Source organism: Hyla sarda, unplaced genomic scaffold (genome assembly GCF_029499605.1).
Source record: "Hyla sarda isolate aHylSar1 unplaced genomic scaffold, aHylSar1.hap1 scaffold_467, whole genome shotgun sequence".
Classification (NCBI taxonomy): Eukaryota; Metazoa; Chordata; class Amphibia; order Anura; family Hylidae; genus Hyla; species Hyla sarda.
Genome location: NW_026610480.1, coordinates 38,754 through 62,274, shown reverse-complemented (window position 1 = coordinate 62,274; position 23,521 = coordinate 38,754). Strand labels below are relative to the sequence as shown.

General features: G+C 45.5%; 8 non-coding genes across 8 annotated transcripts; all 8 read right to left on the bottom strand.

The window, feature by feature from the left end:
* Positions 1 to 1,002: 1,002 nt before the first annotated feature.
* Positions 1,003 to 1,187, bottom strand: LOC130336089 (U2 spliceosomal RNA). The gene has a single exon (XR_008877582.1). It is a non-coding gene; the product is annotated as a U2 spliceosomal RNA (small nuclear RNA).
* A 7,195-nt stretch (positions 1,188 to 8,382) lies between these two features.
* On the bottom strand, positions 8,383 to 8,573 carry LOC130336120 (U2 spliceosomal RNA). Its single transcript, XR_008877598.1, has one exon. It is a non-coding gene; the product is annotated as a U2 spliceosomal RNA (small nuclear RNA).
* Positions 8,574 to 10,661: 2,088 nt separating this feature from the next.
* Positions 10,662 to 10,852, bottom strand: LOC130336119 (U2 spliceosomal RNA). Its single transcript, XR_008877597.1, has one exon. It is a non-coding gene; the product is annotated as a U2 spliceosomal RNA (small nuclear RNA).
* Positions 10,853 to 12,948: 2,096 nt separating this feature from the next.
* Positions 12,949 to 13,139, bottom strand: LOC130336117 (U2 spliceosomal RNA). The gene has a single exon (XR_008877595.1). It is a non-coding gene; the product is annotated as a U2 spliceosomal RNA (small nuclear RNA).
* A 2,093-nt stretch (positions 13,140 to 15,232) lies between these two features.
* LOC130336116 (U2 spliceosomal RNA) lies at positions 15,233 to 15,423 on the bottom strand. The gene has a single exon (XR_008877594.1). It is a non-coding gene; the product is annotated as a U2 spliceosomal RNA (small nuclear RNA).
* A 2,074-nt stretch (positions 15,424 to 17,497) lies between these two features.
* LOC130336115 (U2 spliceosomal RNA) lies at positions 17,498 to 17,688 on the bottom strand. Its single transcript, XR_008877593.1, has one exon. It is a non-coding gene; the product is annotated as a U2 spliceosomal RNA (small nuclear RNA).
* A 2,092-nt stretch (positions 17,689 to 19,780) lies between these two features.
* On the bottom strand, positions 19,781 to 19,971 carry LOC130336113 (U2 spliceosomal RNA). The gene has a single exon (XR_008877592.1). It is a non-coding gene; the product is annotated as a U2 spliceosomal RNA (small nuclear RNA).
* A 2,065-nt stretch (positions 19,972 to 22,036) lies between these two features.
* LOC130336112 (U2 spliceosomal RNA) lies at positions 22,037 to 22,227 on the bottom strand. The gene has a single exon (XR_008877591.1). It is a non-coding gene; the product is annotated as a U2 spliceosomal RNA (small nuclear RNA).
* Positions 22,228 to 23,521: the final 1,294 nt, after the last annotated feature.

Below are 23,521 nucleotides of genomic sequence, written 5' to 3'. Positions count from 1 at the left end.
CAATGCTTATTCAATACCGCCAGCAGATGGAGACACTGGGGGATAATTTTCTAAGGATTTATACTGATTTTTCCTGTCTGAATTTGTCGCACAGAAAGTTGCAGGCCAAATATGTGTGACATTTCTGCGACTTTAGCTTCTAGAGCATTTTTACAACATTATACATAGGTGCTGAATACATAAAAAGCGACTGTTCAGCGACAGACAAGTCGCATCGGCTGAAAGTAGGCCAGAATGTCAGTCCATGTTGGAGCAGGTTTAGATACAGTCTAAAGCATAGATCTCAAAGTCTGTGCACAGAATTTAGCAAGGGCCTCGCACCTTCTGATGCATCAGGTAGGTGCACAATAGCATAGCCTAACCCTCTGTACTTTGGTCTATATTGATGCGGGACATAGACAGCCAGCTGATGACCAATCCATTAGTGCAATGGATGGCTGGAAGCATTTGTCTTTGCCTTTGCAATACCACAGAAGCAATGCATGGTCAATGTACAGCAATGACACACCTGTGTGAACAGCCAGGAGACCCCCCCCCCCATGTTATGTTACATAGTTACATAGTTAGTACGGTCGAAAAAAGACATATGTCCATCACGTTCAACCAGGGAATTAAGGGGTAGGGGTGTGGCGCGATATTGGGGAAGGGATGAGATTTTATATTTCTTCATAAGCATTAATCTTATTTTGTCAATTAGGAACATTCAGCACCCACCCGCTATCAAGGCAGCTGCCTATCATGTCATGCCCTACCTGCACAGGTGTGCTGGCTACTCAAATGATCCAATTAAGGAGGCCATTTAGTCAGCAGCAGCAGAAGTCCTGTGCCTGGACGCTCCAACAGGGGCCAGACACAAGCAGAAGCAGAAGCAGCAGAAGCAGCAGCAGCACCACCTTTTGTTTTTTGGCTGCAGCAGCAGCAAGGCCCACAGGGCTGGCTAGCTGGCTAGCCAGCAAGCAGGTAGCAATGAAAGTAGGAATCTTTCTTTTTAACCCTGTAAGGGGGTGGTGCACTGTACCCGAAGATACTGCCATATCGGGTCAATGCATAGGGCGACGGAAGCAAGCTTCGAAATCGGCCCCCGTTCTCAAAAATCCATTTAATATATGGTCCCCAGATAGGGGACGTATCAGATATTAAACTGATAAGAACAGATTTTTTTTTTTTTTTTTTTATTGAAAAGGAAATATACAATACATAACCAAGTAAATCATTCAAAAAATTACATATTCATCTGAAAACACATGAATAACACATATTTGACATATACAATATATACAGGAAGCATGTCTTTACATGTACATATAACAAAAAGCTTTCCCTTCATGACTTTCCCTCAGAAAAAATAAATTGCAGCGGATTCTGTCCCTCCAACTGTCCCTTCATATCAGGATATAATCTGTAAGAAAAGAAAAAGAAAGACAAATAAGAATACAATCATAACCAGTACTTCCATTTTTTGTGTTTCCAGATCCCCTCTGCATCATCAGAACCATAGTTTTTCCTATCACATAATACGTAAAGGTAAATTTTACCACGGATCATGCCCAGACACTCCTTCACACTTACTTCAGTTTGATTGAAAATCCTAATATTCCTTACATCCCACAGAACCTCTTTTACACAATTTACTATGAACCATAACACTCTTGCCTTCTCTCTCTCCACTGCACACAAACCAAACATCATCATATTAAAGGATAAGATTTCAATTCCAGTAACATTTTTAATTAGACCAGACATTTTTCTCCACACAGACTTCGCATAACCACACTCCCAAAACACATGTACATAATTCTCACATCCACCGCAACCATCCCTGGGACACACTTCACTGTCTACCAATCTCCTTCTCCTCTGAAATTCCCTTGTTGGCAGACACCCATGAGCTAACATCCAAGACAAGTCCTTTTGTTTATTTGTCAGTTCCTTGTGACTGACATTTTTCCACACTACCTTACAATCCTTCTCAGACAGACCTCCCACACATTCCACTGTTTCTCTCTGCTCCAATACTTTCATCACCTTCTTACTATCATTCCATTCAGTCACACATTCCAGATTATTTTTCCTGACACACCGCCCTATTCTCTGATAGAACCAAGGAACCTCAAAACTTACAGGTACCCTTAAGTCCCTTTCCATTAGCTTATATTTCAACAACACATTACCAGCCAAATACCTTACCATGCACCCAAACACACATTCCTTCTTACTTACAGCGAGACAAAAACTGACATACTTCACAGCCAGGAACACTTCCACATTCATCATTCCTTTCCCACCATGCATTCTGCTTTTCACCACCTTCCCACGACTCAATTTCTCCATCCTTGAATTCCATAAGAAAACAAAGATCTGCCTGATAATTCTTGCCAGACACCTATCCGGTGGAGGAAACACATAATTAACATAAAGCAAAATAGGAATTATAACAGCTTTAATAACCAGAATCCTTCCCTCAATCGATAAAGTCCTTAAAGACCAGAAGTTTATTTTATTCCCCACCCTCCCCAAAACCCTCTCCCAACTTTCTTTCCCATACAAATCATTATCAAACACCACCCCAAGCACTTCCACACCCCCCTCTCTCACAGGCCACTCGCACAACCCACTCTCTCCCCACCCCTCAAAAAATTTACAACCACTCTTCCCAACATTAAGCTTAAACCCACTCATTAAACAGAAACACTCAATCAATAACTTAGCACGCCTTACCCCTGCCATTGACTTACATACAACAGTAACATCATCCATGTAACCAATCACTCGCATATCCTTCCCATGACTACCAGGTATTTCTATACCCCGCATCACCTTATCTCTCCTAATCATCCCCAACAAAGGCTCAATCATACAAATAAAAAGAATTGGCGACAGGGGACACCCCTGCCGCACTCCAGATTTTATACTCACCTCCCTACTCAGAAAACCATTGACCTGAATCTTACTATAAATGTCCCTATACAAACATTCAATCCACTTCACCATTCTGTCCGGCACATTCATCCTCCTCAAAACCCTAAACAATAAATCATGCACCACCCTATCATACGCTTTTTCAAAATCCACCGTAACAACAGCCACACCTTGCTTCCTAGTTTTACAGTCCCACAATACATCCCTCAGACCTAACAGACATTCAGAAATCCTACGATCAGGCACTGTACACATTTGCTCCTCACCTACCATACAATCAATCACATCCTTTAACCTATTCGCAATAACTTTAGCAATAATTTTGTAATCACAATTCAAGAGCGCTATAGGCCTCCAATTTTTAAGATCCCTCTTATCCCCTTTTTTAAACAATAACACAGTCACACTCTCACTCATACTTTTAGATAACTTCCCTCTCCTAAGTACTTCCTTACACACCTCCCATACATAATCCCCTAACATATCCCAAAACACAAGATAAAATTCCACAGGCAAACCATCACTCCCTGCCACCTTTCCTTTCTTCATCCCATTCACAGCATCCTCCACCTCACTCTTCCTCACATCCTCTTCCATAAAGAACCCATCAATTTCATCCAAACGCTTATCCACATATCCCAAACATTCCTTCTCTAGAGTCACGTCCCGCTCCTTCTCCGTGAATAAATCAGAATAAAACTTCCACACTTCCTCTAACACCTCATCCTTACCAAAGACCTCTACCCCATCATTCGTAAAAACACTCATCATCTCAGTTTTTTTACTGAATGCCTTTTTAAAGAAAAATTTGCTACATTTCTCATCCTTCTCTTTCACTTCAACCCTAGCCTGTGCAATAATCTTCCTTCCATTCCTCTCCAGACACTCATTCACACTTCCACGAGCTTCCTCAATCTCCTTCTCAACACTCATCCCCAAACGCCTCAATTCATACAAATACTCTAACCTTCTTTGCCATCTCTCATACTCTTCTCTATCTTTCCTCCCTTTCTCACACCCTTTTTTAATAAAAAACCTTTTAGTCTCTAACTTCACCCACTCCCACCACTCAACCACACTATAAAATGCATCCTTCCTCAACACCCATCCATCAAAACGCTCCCTATATTCTTGTAATACACATTCATTATCCAATAAAGACACATTCAACTTCCAAACACCCTTTCCATACTCACTTAGACCACCACCTTTTACCACACACTCAATCCAGGCATGATCCGTGAACGGTAACCTCCTCCGTCTGAAATTAGAAACAGACATTAGTTTTGAGACAAAAATGAAATCAATACGCGAACTTGTATTGTTAGAAAAATATGTATAACCGATAGTACCATCATTATGGGCAACAAAGGAATCCTTTAACCCAAATAAATTTACAATCTCTTTAAGCTGCTTACTAGTACTGTCTAAACCAGACCCACCACCCACCGTAGTACTACTCCTATCCCCCTCTGTTATTATACAATTGAAATCCCCTATAAGGAACACATCATCCCTCCCACTCAAAAAGAAATATAATTTCTCAAACACCTCCCCTCTTTCCTTCCTCCCAGTTGGAGCATAAACATTAATTACTTTATATGTGAAACCCCTGAAAATAAAATGCACTAATAATACCCTACCCGGAACAATATGGACAACTTTTTTAACAACAAACTCATTACTTTTGAACAAAATCCCCACCCCCGAATTACGTTCCATTGAACCAGACCATACCGATTGCCCATAAGGCCAGGAGATATTTGGCTCCCCATCCAAGCAGCACTCCTGGAGACCTAGAACATCAAAAGAATATCTAGAAAGTAAATCAAAAATGGCGGATCTCCTTTCTAAAGATCTAATACTGCGGACATTTAGAGAACCAATTGTTAAACTCATTCAAACATTTGAAGGAAAAAAAGGAAATACAAAATCAAGCATTATCAAAAGGAGGCCTAGCCTTTCCCCGACCTCTACCCTTATTTTTTGCCTCCCCTTCCTTAAACTTAAGAGTCTTTGTCAATTTTTTGACTGAACATTCCTCCAAATAACCTGTGCCCAGGGAGGATAAAGAGGAGTCAGAATCAATCTGACATGACGACCCTCCACCTGCCTCCTCCCTTCCCGGGCTAGGAAAGTCCTCAATCCTTTGACTCTGAGGAGTCGGACAGTCATCCTCCGATTCTTCCACCGGCATCTTTCTCTTCAAGGATTCTTTGTCCACAGTCATCTCCTCTGGGGGATCAGAGGCCTCCGAAACAGATGCCCCCGAAACAGACTCCGCCTTCTCCCCCTCTGCCACCAAAGCATCCGGAACAGACCTAGAAATGGAAGGAAAAACAGGGGCAGACTCTGCTTCACTGGTCAGCACGCTAACCTCTGCATCGCCTGCCCTGGCAGCATTGGAGTCCTCAGGAACTGTCCCACCTCGAAGAGCCATTGCATATGATCGGGGTGCCCCGGACTGGTAAGTGGGGCAACTCCTAGCCAGGTGATCCGAAGAACCACAGAAATGACACTTGCGTTTCTCGGGACAGTCTGCAGTGCGGTGATCAGGCTTGTGGCAGTTCCTGCAAACCTGCCCGGTTGTACAGTTCTCTCTGGTATGACCAAAGCAAAAACAGTCCCGGCAAAAACTTGGCATCCCCGGGTAGTGCAGAAACCCCCTGTTGTTCCCTATCGCAAAGTTCTGCGGGGGGTGACAAAAACCTTCAGCACCACCCTCGGGGGCAGGCCTAAACTCCACCCAAAAACGTCTCATGCCTGTGAAAGTCCCCAGGATGTTATTTTTCCTCTCCGCACCAGAAACAGACACACAATACCTTCTTAGAAAGGTCTGGATCTCCTCATCCCGCACAAAAGGGTTGTACATATGCACTACCACTGGAACTTTCTTAGGCCGAGCCTCGCAGGAAATGAATCGGATCCCTTGTAGGTCAGGGTGAGAAGCATTCTCCTTACTCCGGTAGAGACAGGTACGGAGATCATCCAGGTTGTAGAAGGTCACGTCAAAGAATCCTTGGCTGGGAAAGACCTGGACACAGAAGATGGAAGCATGCGGCATCCTCAGCACTCCTTCCACGACCTTCTGCTGGACATGCAAAATCCCGTAGGCACTCCTCTTTTCCTCCTCGATAAACAGCCGTACTGTATTAGGAGCGTTCGGCGCATTAGCCATCCTCTCCGGCAGACCCGTCCTCCGATGATCACCTTCCCGTTATCCTGGGACTAAGCCCTCTCCCCAATAGCAGCAGGTGGGTGAAGCCCAGGCAATAAACCTGGGCGATCCCACAAGGCCGAGGAGAGGGGTACCCGAATACCTTAGGGCAAGACACTTGATCTTAGCCAAAAGGCCGAGAAGCGATAACCGTGAAAGGGGCGGGCCCAACAAGGTCCCCTTCATGGGCACTATCACTGCTTGCTGTCAGGGAGGCTGCCAGACAATTTTCCATGCACACTCTGGGCTGGGGGGCAGTCAACCACCAGTACACACAGCAGAACCTAAACCCATACCATTATTGCTAAGCAGCAAGACAGGGGCCCATTGCACTCCCACGGGGCCTTTTTAAATGCAATCCATAACCCGGATTTGCCAGGAACCCTTCTTACTCCTCCTACTTGCATGTGACACTGGGCTTAGGATCTGCATAGGAAACACACACACAAGCACACACCTACCTTTGTTGCCTGCAGATGCCTCCTTGGCTGTCCCCAAACGGTATCAAACCAACACCCACGGGAAGCTGTAAGCATAGAGGACATGCCTGCACCCCATTGGACTTACCTGTGTGGGTTAAATCCGGGTTATTTGACAACCTATGGCGGTGATGGTTCTGCTCAGGCAGAGCAGTGCTGATGCTCCTCATAAAGCTGTCGCTGCTGTGAAGGTTCTAGGTGACATCACAAATCCCTTTGGTTACATACACAACAAAGCTGGGTTGTTGTTGTTTACACTCTGCAAGGCCTGTGGAAGTGAGTGACATCATAGCACTGTAGTTCTGAGGGTTCAAGATGGATGCAACAATCTCCTGTTGCTTCTATGAAGGCCGTAATAGACGACATCACCAAACAGCTCCATAGTCACATACACAGCAAAGGAGAGATGTTGTTTACACCTAGTGATGTCAGTGGTATTGAGTGACATCACAGCACAGTGCTAAGGCTCCTGGGCCTGGACACAGCAGCGGCTGCAATATCTCAACGGAGAATACGTTTATATCTATGTGTGTGTGTGCGCATATATATATATATATATATATATATATATATATATATATATATATTTCTCCGCCGAAATCACTTTTAAACCCATTTCCACCTTTTTTTCCCTTCTCTTCCTCTTACTTTTTTTTCACGTTTTTTTACGTTTTTCTCCTTTTCGCCTCTTTTCTGGGCGTATTATTCTTCTTTTTCTTCTTTTTTTTCGTCTAATGCATACCCCATCAGTGCAGCAATGCTTATTCAATACCGCCAGCAGATGGAGACACTGGGGGATAATTTTCTAAGGATTTATACTGATTTTTCCTGTCTGAATTTGTCGCACAGAAAGTTGCAGGCCAAATATGTGTGACATTTCTGCGACTTTAGCTTCTAGAGCATTTTTACAACATTATACATAGGTGCTGAATACATAAAAAGCGACTGTTCAGCGACAGACAAGTCGCATCGGCTGAAAGTAGGCCAGAATGTCAGTCCATGTTGGAGCAGGTTTAGATACAGTCTAAAGCATAGATCTCAAAGTCTGTGCACAGAATTTAGCAAGGGCCTCGCACCTTCTGATGCATCAGGTAGGTGCACAATAGCATAGCCTAACCCTCTGTACTTTGGTCTATATTGATGCGGGACATAGACAGCCAGCTGATGACCAATCCATTAGTGCAATGGATGGCTGGAAGCATTTGTCTTTGCCTTTGCAATACCACAGAAGCAATGCATGGTCAATGTACAGCAATGACACACCTGTGTGAACAGCCAGGAGACCCCCCCCCCCCCCCCCATGTTATGTTACATAGTTACATAGTTAGTACGGTCGAAAAAAGACATATGTCCATCACGTTCAACCAGGGAATTAAGGGGTAGGGGTGTGGCGCGATATTGGGGAAGGGATGAGATTTTATATTTCTTCATAAGCATTAATCTTATTTTGTCAATTAGGAACATTCAGCACCCACCCGCTATCAAGGCAGCTGCCTATCATGTCATGCCCTACCTGCACAGGTGTGCTGGCTACTCAAATGATCCAATTAAGGAGGCCATTTAGTCAGCAGCAGCAGAAGTCCTGTGCCTGGACGCTCCAACAGGGGCCAGACACAAGCAGAAAGAAGCAGAAGCAGCAGAAGCAGCAGCAGCACCACCTTTTGTTTTTTGGCTGCAGCAGCAGCAAGGCCCACAGGGCTGGCTAGCTGGCTAGCCAGCAAGCAGGTAGCAATGAAAGTAGGAATCTTTCTTTTTAACCCTGTAAGGGGGTGGTGCACTGTACCCGAAGATACTGCCATATCGGGTCAATGCATAGGGCGACGGAAGCAAGCTTCGAAATCGGCCCCCGTTCTCAAAAATCCATTTAATATATGGTCCCCAGATAGGGGACGTATCAGATATTAAACTGATAAGAACAGATACTACACTTGATCTTAGCCAAAAGGCCGAGAAGCGATAACCGTGAAAGGGGCGGGCCCAACAAGGTCCCCTTCATGGGCACTATCACTGCTTGCTGTCAGGGAGGCTGCCAGACAATTTTCCATGCACACTCTGGGCTGGGGGGCAGTCAACCACCAGTACACACAGCAGAACCTAAACCCATACCATTATTGCTAAGCAGCAAGACAGGGGCCCATTGCACTCCCACGGGGCCTTTTTAAATGCAATCCATAACCCGGATTTGCCAGGAACCCTTCTTACTCCTCCTACTTGCATGTGACACTGGGCTTAGGATCTGCATAGGAAACACACACACAAGCACACACCTACCTTTGTTGCCTGCAGATGCCTCCTTGGCTGTCCCCAAACGGTATCAAACCAACACCCACGGGAAGCTGTAAGCATAGAGGACATGCCTGCACCCCATTGGACTTACCTGTGTGGGTTAAATCCGGGTTATTTGACAACCTATGGCGGTGATGGTTCTGCTCAGGCAGAGCAGTGCTGATGCTCCTCATAAAGCTGTCGCTGCTGTGAAGGTTCTAGGTGACATCACAAATCCCTTTGGTTACATACACAACAAAGCTGGGTTGTTGTTGTTTACACTCTGCAAGGCCTGTGGAAGTGAGTGACATCATAGCACTGTAGTTCTGAGGGTTCAAGATGGATGCAACAATCTCCTGTTGCTTCTATGAAGGCCGTAATAGACGACATCACCAAACAGCTCCATAGTCACATACACAGCAAAGGAGAGATGTTGTTTACACCTAGTGATGTCAGTGGTATTGAGTGACATCACAGCACAGTGCTAAGGCTCCTGGGCCTGGACACAGCAGCGGCTGCAATATCTCAACGGAGAATACGTTTATATCTATGTGTGTGTGTGCGCGCATATATATATATATATATATATATATATATATATATATATATATATTTCTCCGCCGAAATCACTTTTAAACCCATTTCCACCTTTTTTTCCCTTCTCTTCCTCTTACTTTTTTTTCACGTTTTTTTACGTTTTTCTCCTTTTCGCCTCTTTTCTGGGCGTATTATTCTTCTTTTTCTTCTTTTTTTTCGTCTAATGCATACCCCATCAGTGCAGCAATGCTTATTCAATACCGCCAGCAGATGGAGACACTGGGGGATAATTTTCTAAGGATTTATACTGATTTTTCCTGTCTGAATTTGTCGCACAGAAAGTTGCAGGCCAAATATGTGTGACATTTCTGCGACTTTAGCTTCTAGAGCATTTTTACAACATTATACATAGGTGCTGAATACATAAAAAGCGACTGTTCAGCGACAGACAAGTCGCATCGGCTGAAAGTAGGCCAGAATGTCAGTCCATGTTGGAGCAGGTTTAGATACAGTCTAAAGCATAGATCTCAAAGTCTGTGCACAGAATTTAGCAAGGGCCTCGCACCTTCTGATGCATCAGGTAGGTGCACAATAGCATAGCCTAACCCTCTGTACTTTGGTCTATATTGATGCGGGACATAGACAGCCAGCTGATGACCAATCCATTAGTGCAATGGATGGCTGGAAGCATTTGTCTTTGCCTTTGCAATACCACAGAAGCAATGCATGGTCAATGTACAGCAATGACACACCTGTGTGAACAGCCAGGAGACCCCCCCCCCCCCCCCCCATGTTATGTTACATAGTTACATAGTTAGTACGGTCGAAAAAAGACATATGTCCATCACGTTCAACCAGGGAATTAAGGGGTAGGGGTGTGGCGCGATATTGGGGAAGGGATGAGATTTTATATTTCTTCATAAGCATTAATCTTATTTTGTCAATTAGGAACATTCAGCACCCACCCGCTATCAAGGCAGCTGCCTATCATGTCATGCCCTACCTGCACAGGTGTGCTGGCTACTCAAATGATCCAATTAAGGAGGCCATTTAGTCAGCAGCAGCAGAAGTCCTGTGCCTGGACGCTCCAACAGGGGCCAGACACAAGCAGAAGCAGAAGCAGCAGAAGCACCACCTTTTGTTTTTTGGCTGCAGCAGCAGCAAGGCCCACAGGGCTGGCTAGCTGGCTAGCCAGCAAGCAGGTAGCAATGAAAGTAGGAATCTTTCTTTTTAACCCTGTAAGGGGGTGGTGCACTGTACCCGAAGATACTGCCATATCGGGTCAATGCATAGGGCGACGGAAGCAAGCTTCGAAATCGGCCCCCGTTCTCAAAAATCCATTTAATATATGGTCCCCAGATAGGGGACGTATCAGATATTAAACTGATAAGAACAGATACTACACTTGATCTTAGCCAAAAGGCCGAGAAGCGATAACCGTGAAAGGGGCGGGCCCAACAAGGTCCCCTTCATGGGCACTATCACTGCTTGCTGTCAGGGAGGCTGCCAGACAATTTTCCATGCACACTCTGGGCTGGGGGGCAGTCAACCACCAGTACACACAGCAGAACCTAAACCCATACCATTATTGCTAAGCAGCAAGACAGGGGCCCATTGCACTCCCACGGGGCCTTTTTAAATGCAATCCATAACCCGGATTTGCCAGGAACCCTTCTTACTCCTCCTACTTGCATGTGACACTGGGCTTAGGATCTGCATAGGAAACACACACACAAGCACACACCTACCTTTGTTGCCTGCAGATGCCTCCTTGGCTGTCCCCAAACGGTATCAAACCAACACCCACGGGAAGCTGTAAGCATAGAGGACATGCCTGCACCCCATTGGACTTACCTGTGTGGGTTAAATCCGGGTTATTTGACAACCTATGGCGGTGATGGTTCTGCTCAGGCAGAGCAGTGCTGATGCTCCTCATAAAGCTGTCGCTGCTGTGAAGGTTCTAGGTGACATCACAAATCCCTTTGGTTACATACACAACAAAGCTGGGTTGTTGTTGTTTACACTCTGCAAGGCCTGTGGAAGTGAGTGACATCATAGCACTGTAGTTCTGAGGGTTCAAGATGGATGCAACAATCTCCTGTTGCTTCTATGAAGGCCGTAATAGACGACATCACCAAACAGCTCCATAGTCACATACACAGCAAAGGAGAGATGTTGTTTACACCTAGTGATGTCAGTGGTATTGAGTGACATCACAGCACAGTGCTAAGGCTCCTGGGCCTGGACACAGCAGCGGCTGCAATATCTCAACGGAGAATACGTTTATATCTATGTGTGTGTGTGCGCATATATATATATATATATATATATATATATATATATATATATATATATTTCTCCGCCGAAATCACTTTTAAACCCATTTCCACCTTTTTATCCCTTCTCTTCCTCTTACTTTTTTTTCACGTTTTTTTACGTTTTTCTCCTTTTCGCCTCTTTTCTGGGCGTATTATTCTTCTTTTTCTTCTTTTTTTTCGTCTAATGCATACCCCATCAGTGCAGCAATGCTTATTCAATACCGCCAGCAGATGGAGACACTGGGGGATAATTTTCTAAGGATTTATACTGATTTTTCCTGTCTGAATTTGTCGCACAGAAAGTTGCAGGCCAAATATGTGTGACATTTCTGCGACTTTAGCTTCTAGAGCATTTTTACAACATTATACATAGGTGCTGAATACATAAAAAGCGACTGTTCAGCGACAGACAAGTCGCATCGGCTGAAAGTAGGCCAGAATGTCAGTCCATGTTGGAGCAGGTTTAGATACAGTCTAAAGCATAGATCTCAAAGTCTGTGCACAGAATTTAGCAAGGGCCTCGCACCTTCTGATGCATCAGGTAGGTGCACAATAGCATAGCCTAACCCTCTGTACTTTGGTCTATATTGATGCGGGACATAGACAGCCAGCTGATGACCAATCCATTAGTGCAATGGATGGCTGGAAGCATTTGTCTTTGCCTTTGCAATACCACAGAAGCAATGCATGGTCAATGTACAGCAATGACACACCTGTGTGAACAGCCAGGAGACCCCCCCCCCCCCCCCCATGTTATGTTACATAGTTACATAGTTAGTACGGTCGAAAAAAGACATATGTCCATCACGTTCAACCAGGGAATTAAGGGGTAGGGGTGTGGCGCGATATTGGGGAAGGGATGAGATTTTATATTTCTTCATAAGCATTAATCTTATTTTGTCAATTAGGAACATTCAGCACCCACCCGCTATCAAGGCAGCTGCCTATCATGTCATGCCCTACCTGCACAGGTGTGCTGGCTACTCAAATGATCCAATTAAGGAGGCCATTTAGTCAGCAGCAGCAGAAGTCCTGTGCCTGGACGCTCCAACAGGGGCCAGACACAAGCAGAAGCAGAAGCAGCAGAAGCAGCAGCAGCACCACCTTTTGTTTTTTGGCTGCAGCAGCAGCAAGGCCCACAGGGCTGGCTAGCTGGCTAGCCAGCAAGCAGGTAGCAATGAAAGTAGGAATCTTTCTTTTTAACCCTGTAAGGGGGTGGTGCACTGTACCCGAAGATACTGCCATATCGGGTCAATGCATAGGGCGACGGAAGCAAGCTTCGAAATCGGCCCCCGTTCTCAAAAATCCATTTAATATATGGTCCCCAGATAGGGGACGTATCAGATATTAAACTGATAAGAACAGATACTACACTTGATCTTAGCCAAAAGGCCGAGAAGCGATAACCGTGAAAGGGGCGGGCCCAACAAGGTCCCCTTCATGGGCACTATCACTGCTTGCTGTCAGGGAGGCTGCCAGACAATTTTCCATGCACACTCTGGGCTGGGGGGCAGTCAACCACCAGTACACACAGCAGAACCTAAACCCATACCATTATTGCTAAGCAGCAAGACAGGGGCCCATTGCACTCCCACGGGGCCTTTTTAAATGCAATCCATAACCCGGATTTGCCAGGAACCCTTCTTACTCCTCCTACTTGCATGTGACACTGGGCTTAGGATCTGCATAGGAAACACACACACAAGCACACACCTACCTTTGTTGCCTGCAGATGCCTCCTTGGCTGTCCCCAAACGGTATCAAACCAACACCCACGGGAAGCTGTAAGCATAGAGGACATGCCTGCACCCCATTGGACTTACCTGTGTGGGTTAAATCCGGGTTATTTGACAACCTATGGCGGTGATGGTTCTGCTCAGGCAGAGCAGTGCTGATGCTCCTCATAAAGCTGTCGCTGCTGTGAAGGTTCTAGGTGACATCACAAATCCCTTTGGTTACATACACAACAAAGCTGGGTTGTTGTTGTTTACACTCTGCAAGGCCTGTGGAAGTGAGTGACATCATAGCACTGTAGTTCTGAGGGTTCAAGATGGATGCAACAATCTCCTGTTGCTTCTATGAAGGCCGTAATAGACGACATCACCAAACAGCTCCATAGTCACATACACAGCAAAGGAGAGATGTTGTTTACACCTAGTGATGTCAGTGGTATTGAGTGACATCACAGCACAGTGCTAAGGCTCCTGGGCCTGGACACAGCAGCGGCTGCAATATCTCAACGGAGAATACGTTTATATCTATGTGTGTGTGTGCGCATATATATATATATATATATATATATATATATATATATATATATTTCTCCGCCGAAATCACTTTTAAACCCATTTCCACCTTTTTTTCCCTTCTCTTCCTCTTACTTTTTTTTCACGTTTTTTTACGTTTTTCTCCTTTTCGCCTCTTTTCTGGGCGTATTATTCTTCTTTTTCTTCTTTTTTTTCGTCTAATGCATACCCCATCAGTGCAGCAATGCTTATTCAATACCGCCAGCAGATGGAGACACTGGGGGATAATTTTCTAAGGATTTATACTGATTTTTCCTGTCTGAATTTGTCGCACAGAAAGTTGCAGGCCAAATATGTGTGACATTTCTGCGACTTTAGCTTCTAGAGCATTTTTACAACATTATACATAGGTGCTGAATACATAAAAAGCGACTGTTCAGCGACAGACAAGTCGCATCGGCTGAAAGTAGGCCAGAATGTCAGTCCATGTTGGAGCAGGTTTAGATACAGTCTAAAGCATAGATCTCAAAGTCTGTGCACAGAATTTAGCAAGGGCCTCGCACCTTCTGATGCATCAGGTAGGTGCACAATAGCATAGCCTAACCCTCTGTACTTTGGTCTATATTGATGCGGGACATAGACAGCCAGCTGATGACCAATCCATTAGTGCAATGGATGGCTGGAAGCATTTGTCTTTGCCTTTGCAATACCACAGAAGCAATGCATGGTCAATGTACAGCAATGACACACCTGTGTGAACAGCCAGGAGACCCCCCCCCCCCCCCCCCATGTTATGTTACATAGTTACATAGTTAGTACGGTCGAAAAAAGACATATGTCCATCACGTTCAACCAGGGAATTAAGGGGTAGGGGTGTGGCGCGATATTGGGGAAGGGATGAGATTTTATATTTCTTCATAAGCATTAATCTTATTTTGTCAATTAGGAACATTCAGCACCCACCCGCTATCAAGGCAGCTGCCTATCATGTCATGCCCTACCTGCACAGGTGTGCTGGCTACTCAAATGATCCAATTAAGGAGGCCATTTAGTCAGCAGCAGCAGAAGTCCTGTGCCTGGACGCTCCAACAGGGGCCAGACACAAGCAGAAGCAGAAGCAGCAGAAGCAGCAGCAGCACCACCTTTTGTTTTTTGGCTGCAGCAGCAGCAAGGCCCACAGGGCTGGCTAGCTGGCTAGCCAGCAAGCAGGTAGCAATGAAAGTAGGAATCTTTCTTTTTAACCCTGTAAGGGGGTGGTGCACTGTACCCGAAGATACTGCCATATCGGGTCAATGCATAGGGCGACGGAAGCAAGCTTCGAAATCGGCCCCCGTTCTCAAAAATCCATTTAATATATGGTCCCCAGATAGGGGACGTATCAGATATTAAACTGATAAGAACAGATACTACACTTGATCTTAGCCAAAAGGCCGAGAAGCGATAACCGTGAAAGGGGCGGGCCCAACAAGGTCCCCTTCATGGGCACTATCACTGCTTGCTGTCAGGGAGGCTGCCAGACAATTTTCCATGCACACTCTGGGCTGGGGGGCAGTCAACCACCAGTACACACAGCAGAACCTAAACCCATACCATTATTGCTAAGCAGCAAGACAGGGGCCCATTGCACTCCCACGGGGCCTTTTTAAATGCAATCCATAACCCGGATTTGCCAGGAACCCTTCTTACTCCTCCTACTTGCATGTGACACTGGGCTTAGGATCTGCATAGGAAACACACACACAAGCACACACCTACCTTTGTTGCCTGCAGATGCCTCCTTGGCTGTCCCCAAACGGTATCAAACCAACACCCACGGGAAGCTGTAAGCATAGAGGACATGCCTGCACCCCATTGGACTTACCTGTGTGGGTTAAATCCGGGTTATTTGACAACCTATGGCGGTGATGGTTCTGCTCAGGCAGAGCAGTGCTGATGCTCCTCATAAAGCTGTCGCTGCTGTGAAGGTTCTAGGTGACATCACAAATCCCTTTGGTTACATACACAACAAAGCTGGGTTGTTGTTGTTTACACTCTGCAAGGCCTGTGGAAGTGAGTGACATCATAGCACTGTAGTTCTGAGGGTTCAAGATGGATGCAACAATCTCCTGTTGCTTCTATGAAGGCCGTAATAGACGACATCACCAAACAGCTCCATAGTCACATACACAGCAAAGGAGAGATGTTGTTTACACCTAGTGATGTCAGTGGTATTGAGTGACATCACAGCACAGTGCTAAGGCTCCTGGGCCTGGACACAGCAGCGGCTGCAATATCTCAACGGAGAATACGTTTATATCTATGTGTGTGTGTGCGCATATATATATATATATATATATATATATATATATATTTCTCCGCCGAAATCACTTTTAAACCCATTTCCACCTTTTTTTCCCTTCTCTTCCTCTTACTTTTTTTTCACGTTTTTTTTACGTTTTTCTCCTTTTCGCCTCTTTTCTGGGCGTATTATTCTTCTTTTTCTTCTTTTTTTTCGTCTAATGCATACCCCATCAGTGCAGCAATGCTTATTCAATACCGCCAGCAGATGGAGACACTGGGGGATAATTTTCTAAGGATTTATACTGATTTTTCCTGTCTGAATTTGTCGCACAGAAAGTTGCAGGCCAAATATGTGTGACATTTCTGCGACTTTAGCTTCTAGAGCATTTTTACAACATTATACATAGGTGCTGAATACATAAAAAGCGACTGTTCAGCGACAGACAAGTCGCATCGGCTGAAAGTAGGCCAGAATGTCAGTCCATGTTGGAGCAGGTTTAGATACAGTCTAAAGCATAGATCTCAAAGTCTGTGCACAGAATTTAGCAAGGGCCTCGCACCTTCTGATGCATCAGGTAGGTGCACAATAGCATAGCCTAACCCTCTGTACTTTGGTCTATATTGATGCGGGACATAGACAGCCAGCTGATGACCAATCCATTAGTGCAATGGATGGCTGGAAGCATTTGTCTTTGCCTTTGCAATACCACAGAAGCAATGCATGGTCAATGTACAGCAATGACACACCTGTGTGAACAGCCAGGAGACCCCCCCCCCCCCCCATGTTATGTTACATAGTTACATAGTTAGTACGGTCGAAAAAAGACATATGTCCATCACGTTCAACCAGGGAATTAAGGGGTAGGGGTGTGGCGCGATATTGGGGAAGGGATGAGATTTTATATTTCTTCATAAGCATTAATCTTATTTTGTCAATTAGGAACATTCAGCACCCACCCGCTATCAAGGCAGCTGCCTATCATGTCATGCCCTACCTGCACAGGTGTGCTGGCTACTCAAATGATCCAATTAAGGAGGCCATTTAGTCAGCAGCAGCAGAAGTCCTGTGCCTGGACGCTCCAACAGGGGCCAGACACAAGCAGAAGCAGAAGCAGCAGCAGCACCACCTTTTGTTTTTTGGCTGCAGCAGCAGCAAGGCCCACAGGGCTGGCTAGCTGGCTAGCCAGCAAGCAGGTAGCAATGAAAGTAGGAATCTTTCTTTTTAACCCTGTAAGGGGGTGGTGCACTGTACCCGAAGATACTGCCATATCGGGTCAATGCATAGGGCGACGGAAGCAAGCTTCGAAATCGGCCCCCGTTCTCAAAAATCCATTTAATATATGGTCCCCAGATAGGGGACGTATCAGATATTAAACTGATAAGAACAGATACTACACTTGATCTTAGCCAAAAGGCCGAGAAGCGATAACCGTGAAAGGGGCGGGCCCAACAAGGTCCCCTTCATGGGCACTATCACTGCTTGCTGTCAGGGAGGCTGCCAGACAATTTTCCATGCACACTCTGGGCTGGGGGGCAGTCAACCACCAGTACACACAGCAGAACCTAAACCCATACCATTATTGCTAAGCAGCAAGACAGGGGCCCATTGCACTCCCACGGGGCCTTTTTAAATGCAATCCATAACCCGGATTTGCCAGGAACCCTTCTTACTCCTCCTACTTGCATGTGACACTGGGCTTAGGATCTGCATAGGAAACACACACACAAGCACACACCTACCTTTGTTGCCTGCAGATGCCTCCTTGGCTGTCCCCAAACGGTATCAAACCAACACCCACGGGAAGCTGTAAGCATAGAGGACATGCCTGCACCCCATTGGACTTACCTGTGTGGGTTAAATCCGGGTTATTTGACAACCTATGGCGGTGATGGTTCTGCTCAGGCAGAGCAGTGCTGATGCTCCTCATAAAGCTGTCGCTGCTGTGAAGGTTCTAGGTGACATCACAAATCCCTTTGGTTACATACACAACAAAGCTGGGTTGTTGTTGTTTACACTCTGCAAGGCCTGTGGAAGTGAGTGACATCATAGCACTGTAGTTCTGAGGGTTCAAGATGGATGCAACAATCTCCTGTTGCTTCTATGAAGGCCGTAATAGACGACATCACCAAACAGCTCCATAGTCACATACACAGCAAAGGAGAGATGTTGTTTACACCTAGTGATGTCAGTGGTATTGAGTGACATCACAGCACAGTGCTAAGGCTCCTGGGCCTGGACACAGCAGCGGCTGCAATATCTCAACGGAGAATACGTTTATATCTATGTGTGTGTGTGCGCATATATATATATATATATATATATATATATATATATATATTTCTCCGCCGAAATCACTTTTAAACCCATTTCCACCTTTTTTTCCCTTCTCTTCCTCTTACTTTTTTTTCACGTTTTTTTACGTTTTTCTCCTTTTCGCCTCTTTTCTGGGCGTATTATTCTTCTTTTTCTTCTTTTTTTTCGTCTAATGCATACCCCATCAGTGCAGCAATGCTTATTCAATACCGCCAGCAGATGGAGACACTGGGGGATAATTTTCTAAGGATTTATACTGATTTTTCCTGTCTGAATTTGTCGCACAGAAAGTTGCAGGCCAAATATGTGTGACATTTCTGCGACTTTAGCTTCTAGAGCATTTTTACAACATTATACATAGGTGCTGAATACATAAAAAGCGACTGTTCAGCGACAGACAAGTCGCATCGGCTGAAAGTAGGCCAGAATGTCAGTCCATGTTGGAGCAGGTTTAGATACAGTCTAAAGCATAGATCTCAAAGTCTGTGCACAGAATTTAGCAAGGGCCTCGCACCTTCTGATGCATCAGGTAGGTGCACAATAGCATAGCCTAACCCTCTGTACTTTGGTCTATATTGATGCGGGACATAGACAGCCAGCTGATGACCAATCCATTAGTGCAATGGATGGCTGGAAGCATTTGTCTTTGCCTTTGCAATAACACAGAAGCAATGCATGGTCAATGTACAGCAATGACACACCTGTGTGAACAGCCAGGAGACCCCCCCCCCCCCCCCCCCCCATGTTATGTTACATAGTTACATAGTTAGTACGGTCGAAAAAAGACATATGTCCATCACGTTCAACCAGGGAATTAAGGGGTAGGGGTGTGGCGCGATATTGGGGAAGGGATGAGATTTTATATTTCTTCATAAGCATTAATCTTATTTTGTCAATTAGGAACATTCAGCACCCACCCGCTATCAAGGCAGCTGCCTATCATGTCATGCCCTACCTGCACAGGTGTGCTGGCTACTCAAATGATCCAATTAAGGAGGCCATTTAGTCAGCAGCAGCAGAAGTCCTGTGCCTGGACGCTCCAACAGGGGCCAGACACAAGCAGAAGCAGAAGCAGCAGAAGCAGCAGCAGCACCACCTTTTGTTTTTTGGCTGCAGCAGCAGCAAGGCCCACAGGGCTGGCTAGCTGGCTAGCCAGCAAGCAGGTAGCAATGAAAGTAGGAATCTTTCTTTTTAACCCTGTAAGGGGGTGGTGCACTGTACCCGAAGATACTGCCATATCGGGTCAATGCATAGGGCGACGGAAGCAAGCTTCGAAATCGGCCCCCGTTCTCAAAAATCCATTTAATATATGGTCCCCAGATAGGGGACGTATCAGATATTAAACTGATAAGAACAGATACTACACTTGATCTTAGCCAAAAGGCCGAGAAGCGATAACCGTGAAAGGGGCGGGCCCAACAAGGTCCCCTTCATGGGCACTATCACTGCTTGCTGTCAGGGAGGCTGCCAGACAATTTTCCATGCACACTCTGGGCTGGGGGGCAGTCAACCACCAGTACACACAGCAGAACCTAAACCCATACCATTATTGCTAAGCAGCAAGACAGGGGCCCATTGCACTCCCACGGGGCCTTTTTAAATGCAATCCATAACCCGGATTTGCCAGGAACCCTTCTTACTCCTCCTACTTGCATGTGACACTGGGCTTAGGATCTGCATAGGAAACACACACACAAGCACACACCTACCTTTGTTGCCTGCAGATGCCTCCTTGGCTGTCCCCAAACGGTATCAAACCAACACCCACGGGAAGCTGTAAGCATAGAGGACATGCCTGCACCCCATTGGACTTACCTGTGTGGGTTAAATCCGGGTTATTTGACAACCTATGGCGGTGATGGTTCTGCTCAGGCAGAGCAGTGCTGATGCTCCTCATAAAGCTGTCGCTGCTGTGAAGGTTCTAGGTGACATCACAAATCCCTTTGGTTACATACACAACAAAGCTGGGTTGTTGTTGTTTACACTCTGCAAGGCCTGTGGAAGTGAGTGACATCATAGCACTGTAGTTCTGAGGGTTCAAGATGGATGCAACAATCTCCTGTTGTTTCTATGAAGGCCGTAATAGACGACATCACCAAACAGCTCCATAGTCACATACACAGCAAAGGAGAGATGTTGTTTACACCTAGTGATGTCAGTGGTATTGAGTGACATCACAGCACAGTGCTAAGGCTCCTGGGCCTGGACACAGCAGCGGCTGCAATATCTCAACGGAGAATACGTTTATATCTATGTGTGTGTGTGCGCATATATATATATATATATATATATATTTCTCCGCCGAAATCACTTTTAAACCCATTTCCACCTTTTTTTCCCTTCTCTTCCTCTTACTTTTTTTTCACGTTTTTTTACGTTTTTCTCCTTTTCGCCTCTTTTCTGGGCGTATTATTCTTCTTTTTCTTCTTTTTTTTCGTCTAATGCATACCCCATCAGTGCAGCAATGCTTATTCAATACCGCCAGCAGATGGAGACACTGGGGGATAATTTTCTAAGGATTTATACTGATTTTTCCTGTCTGAATTTGTCGCACAGAAAGTTGCAGGCCAAATATGTGTGACATTTCTGCGACTTTAGCTTCTAGAGCATTTTTACAACATTATACATAGGTGCTGAATACATAAAAAGCGACTGTTCAGCGACAGACAAGTCGCATCGGCTGAAAGTAGGCCAGAATGTCAGTCCATGTTGGAGCAGGTTTAGATACAGTCTAAAGCATAGATCTCAAAGTCTGTGCACAGAATTTAGCAAGGGCCTCGCACCTTCTGATGCATCAGGTAGGTGCACAATAGCATAGCCTAACCCTCTGTACTTTGGTCTATATTGATGCGGGACATAGACAGCCAGCTGATGACCAATCCATTAGTGCAATGGATGGCTGGAAGCATTTGTCTTTGCCTTTGCAATACCACAGAAGCAATGCATGGTCAATGTACAGCAATGACACACCTGTGTGAACAGCCAGGAGACCCCCCCCCCCCCCCCCATGTTATGTTACATAGTTACATAGTTAGTACGGTCGAAAAAAGACATATGTCCATCACGTTCAACCAGGGAATTAAGGGGTAGGGGTGTGGCGCGATATTGGGGAAGGGATGAGATTTTATATTTCTTCATAAGCATTAATCTTATTTTGTCAATTAGGAACATTCAGCACCCACCCGCTATCAAGGCAGCTGCCTATCATGTCATGCCCTACCTGCACAGGTGTGCTGGCTACTCAAATGATCCAATTAAGGAGGCCATTTAGTCAGCAGCAGCAGAAGTCCTGTGCCTGGACGCTCCAACAGGGGCCAGACACAAGCAGAAGCAGAAGCAGCAGCAGCACCACCTTTTGTTTTTTGGCTGCAGCAGCAGCAAGGCCCACAGGGCTGGCTAGCTGGCTAGCCAGCAAGCAGGTAGCAATGAAAGTAGGAATCTTTCTTTTTAACCCTGTAAGGGGGTGGTGCACTGTACCCGAAGATACTGCCATATCGGGTCAATGCATAGGGCGACGGAAGCAAGCTTCGAAATCGGCCCCCGTTCTCAAAAATCCATTTAATATATGGTCCCCAGATAGGGGACGTATCAGATATTAAACTGATAAGAACAGATACTACACTTGATCTTAGCCAAAAGGCCGAGAAGCGATAACCGTGAAAGGGGCGGGCCCAACAAGGTCCCCTTCATGGGCACTATCACTGCTTGCTGTCAGGGAGGCTGCCAGACAATTTTCCATGCACACTCTGGGCTGGGGGGCAGTCAACCACCAGTACACACAGCAGAACCTAAACCCATACCATTATTGCTAAGCAGCAAGACAGGGGCCCATTGCACTCCCACGGGGCCTTTTTAAATGCAATCCATAACCCGGATTTGCCAGGAACCCTTCTTACTCCTCCTACTTGCATGTGACACTGGGCTTAGGATCTGCATAGGAAACACACACACAAGCACACACCTACCTTTGTTGCCTGCAGATGCCTCCTTGGCTGTCCCCAAACGGTATCAAACCAACACCCACGGGAAGCTGTAAGCATAGAGGACATGCCTGCACCCCATTGGACTTACCTGTGTGGGTTAAATCCGGGTTATTTGACAACCTATGGCGGTGATGGTTCTGCTCAGGCAGAGCAGTGCTGATGCTCCTCATAAAGCTGTCGCTGCTGTGAAGGTTCTAGGTGACATCACAAATCCCTTTGGTTACATACACAACAAAGCTGGGTTGTTGTTGTTTACACTCTGCAAGGCCTGTGGAAGTGAGTGACATCATAGCACTGTAGTTCTGAGGGTTCAAGATGGATGCAACAATCTCCTGTTGCTTCTATGAAGGCCGTAATAGACGACATCACCAAACAGCTCCATAGTCACATACACAGCAAAGGAGAGATGTTGTTTACACCTAGTGATGTCAGTGGTATTGAGTGACATCACAGCACAGTGCTAAGGCTCCTGGGCCTGGACACAGCAGCGGCTGCAATATCTCAACGGAGAATACGTTTATATATATGTGTGTGTGCACATATATATATATATATATATATATATATATATATATATATATATTTCTCCGCCGAAATCACTTTTAAACCCATTTCCACCTTTTTTTCCCTTCTCTTCCTCTTACTTTTTTTTCACGTTTTTTTACGTTTTTCTCCTTTTCGCCTCTTTTCTGGGCGTATTATTCTTCTTTTTCTTCTTTTTTTTCGTCTAATGCATACCCCATCAGTGCAGCAATGCTTATTCAATACCGCCAGCAGATGGAGACACTGGGGGATAATTTTCTAAGGATTTATACTGATTTTTCCTGTCTGAATTTGTCGCACAGAAAGTTGCAGGCCAAATATGTGTGACATTTCTGCGACTTTAGCTTCTAGAGCATTTTTACAACATTATACATAGGTGCTGAATACATAAAAAGCGACTGTTCAGCGACAGACAAGTCG